The following is a 3,567-nucleotide window of genomic DNA, read 5'->3' on the forward strand; positions in this document are numbered from 1 at the left end:
ATACCAAAGAGGTATACTAAGTACTCAAGGCAAATCTTAGAGAAGGAATCTCTAAGTGGAGTGGGTTAGTGTACGAGTGGTGATCATATACCGTGAGGTGTTAGAAACTAAGGACTCGGATTGTAAAAGGTTTTGTGCGAGCACCTTGAAGCTTGGCAATAGTGGAACTTCTCAATAGCGATTGAGAAAGAAAGTGGACGTAGGACAAGGATTGTGCCGAACCACTCTAAATAGCGTTTGCATCTCTCCAAACTCATCTCTTCTATATTATTGTCTTTTACCTTTGAGCAAATAAATTGTGATTGAAAAGTAGCTTCGTAAGTACTTAAGAAATAGCTTAAGTCCGATTGGTGAAAAGCTTGATCAATTTATTTGAGTTGGTGTCTATTGGAAAGTAAAAGCTCCTTATAAATGCTTAGCAATTGAGTTAAGCTCTTGGAAAAATACTAGTACAATAACACTTTTGTATATTGTCTTTAACTTTCGCAAAAAGATTTATTGTTGTTGCAATACTCAATTCACCCCCCCTCTTGAGTAATTGTGCATAGGTTCTACACCCTCTATCTAGGGATGACAAAATTTCTCGAGATGCGGGGATATCTGTGGGGACTGTCCCGAATGAAGATCCGATTGTGAAAAATTTTTTCTGCGGAAATGAGGATGAAGGACAAAATTCTCCCGAAACAGGTGCGGGGATCCGAGCGGGGATCCCCGCCCGTCCCCACTATTCCCCAAAATTTATGAATTCTCTGAATTATTTTTAATAGTTTATTTCTCATATATATTTTTTAGTCATTTCTCACACACATATATATAGAAACCCAAAACTCCTAATCTTTATTTGCATAACCCTTCTTTAATTCAGAGATCCCTAACACTGTCCATACTCCATCCAACCTCTCTGCAACCACCCCCTCGCCACCATTCTCACCGCATCGTCACACCTCACCGTGCTATTACTCTTACCGCGTCGTAATTTTTATTTGCGGCGTTCCTTTTCGTAACTCTGCCGTTATGTCCATTCTCCTCTCTCTGTTGCCGCGTCTCCCACCTCGTCCACTGTTTTGTCCTTTGGCTCGTCATTGCGTCCCCCCATTGCGTCATTTCGAAAGAAGTCACCATCGTGTCATTTAGACTTTTTGTATAAAATCTTGCAGTTTTTGTATAAGATAAATACTTGCAGCTCTATTCATATGGAAATTAATAATTAGTTAGAACTATTATGTAGATGAATAATGGAGTCTCCGCGGGAAATGGAGCCCGTGAAGAATGGAGATGGGGAGCAATATTCCCCCACGGCGGAGAATGGAGACGGGGATGGAGAGCAAATCTGAGGGCGAGGATGGAGAGCAGGAAGGCATCCCCCGCCCCTGCCCCCGCCCCTTTGACATCCCTACCTCTATCTATGGAGAGATCGTTTGAAACATTTGATTTAATTAAATAATTTTTTAAATCTCATAAAATAGATTCTTTTTCATTCTATGACTGTCTTTTTTAATTCATTCGATATTAATTTTTTTTGTTTCAACTGCTACAACTAAGAGATCTTTTTTAACTATGAATATTGTGAAAATAACTCAAAAACAAAATAAAAGATGAATTTCTTGCTAATTGTCTTTTAGTTATATTGAAAAGAAAATTACTGAAAAATTTGACGCAAATTCTATTATCGATAAATTTTATGATATGAAGAATTAACCATTTCGTTAGTAAAAAGTACACACATATTTTTTGTATTTTAAAATATATTTTTTATCGGTATATTTTTTGTAATATATCTTATATTATATAATTTTTTATATAATTTTTAATATTATATGTGTTATTGACCCCATAATAACATTTTTGGATCTATCCCTACATTTGACAATGGTAAAAATAAAGAGTAATTCTCCACGTACAAGTGATTTTCCATACAAGTCATTTATAAACATGCTGTTTCACGTTTTTTTTTGTGCCTCTTTTTCTTCTTCTTCTTTCTCCGTGCTTCCTCTTCCTTTTCCTCCTCTGTGTCTCTTTTTCTTCTCTTCCTCCCTTTTTTTTATTGAAATTTCTTCTCATCTTTTCGTTTTCTCTTTCTCCTTCATCAAAATCACCAGAAAAAACGAAGAAACATTATTCAAGGTACGTTTCTTGCCTTCTATTTCTCCTTCTTCTTCTTCTTGCTACACGTTCTTCTTCCTCTTCTTATTCTTCTTCTTCATTTACGTGCTTTTCTCTTTGTTTTCTTTCTTCGTTATTCTCGGTTTCCATTGTTTTTTGACATCAAGCTCTGAAATCGTTTTTGAAGAAGAAGAAGTAGCAGCAGAAGATGAGGAGGAAAAAGAGAAAGAGTTCTGAATTATGCATAAGGTGTACTTCAACGAATTTTGGGTGTATTTCTTAAATTCTTTGGGTGTATTTTTGTAATCCTTTGGGTGTATTTCTATAATTCTTTGGGTGTATTGATTTCAAGAAGAAATATACTGTCTCTCCCTATATTGGGTGTATTTCTTAAATCCTTTGGGTGTATTTCTTAAATCCTTTGAGTGTATTTCTGTAATCCTTTGGGTGTATTTCTGTAATTGTTTGGTTTATTTCTGTAATTGTTTGGGTGTATTTCTGTAATCCTTTGGATGTATTTCTATAATTGTTTGGGTGTATTTTTGTAATCGTTCGGGTATATTTCTGAAGTTCCATCATCTTCAAAACAATTTCAAAGCTTGATTTCAGAAACCATGAAAATCGAAAAAAATAGAAGGAGATCGAAGGCAAAGAGAGAACGTTTTTCCATACAAATCATACAAGTCATTTATATTCACGCTTCTTCTTCTTCTTCTTCTTATTCTTCTTCTTCTTCTGTAACGCGCATGTTAGGCCCAACATCTTCTTCCGTAACGCGCGTATTAGGCTCAGCTTGTAAGACTTGTAAACAAAAATGACTTGTATATGTAGCACTCCTCTAAAATAAAATATAACAACAACAACATAACAACAACAAAATACTCAAATTGATTAATAAAATTTAGATGCCAACTAATTTACTTCTCTTTCAGATTTGAAATCAATTTGGTTTTTGGATAAGTGGTGAATCTTGAGTTTAGTCCAATTCTAATTTTTGAGATTAGCCTCTAATTTTTTAATTGCTATAATTTAATTTTTTGGATTCAAAAAATGTATTAATATAATTTTTTTGTATATTTTCTATCATCAAAATTTAATACTGTTAGTCCCGTATCTCAAAATTTATCACGTTATATATATTAAAACGACATTATATACATTTTAACGTTAAAAAAGATATTAAACGACGTGATTTGAATAGTTGAGTCCCAACTATAACATCAAACTGAAGTTATTTTATTGTTGTGTTTAATAAAAGAAAACTGATCTCATGGAACTCATTTTTCACTCAATTAAATCAAATTAAACTTAGATTTAGTCGCAATTATTGCTAATTAGTATGAGAACTCACAAACATTTTCCACCAAAATCATTTGCCCTAAACTTTAGACTTTAAAATTATTATTTTATCTAAAATTTTAAACACTAAATTGTAGACTTTAATTTTTAAATTTTAAATCTTAA

The sequence above is a fragment of the Arachis ipaensis genome, chromosome B05 (assembly GCF_000816755.2).
Source record: "Arachis ipaensis cultivar K30076 chromosome B05, Araip1.1, whole genome shotgun sequence".
Lineage (NCBI taxonomy): Eukaryota > Viridiplantae > Streptophyta > Magnoliopsida > Fabales > Fabaceae > Arachis > Arachis ipaensis.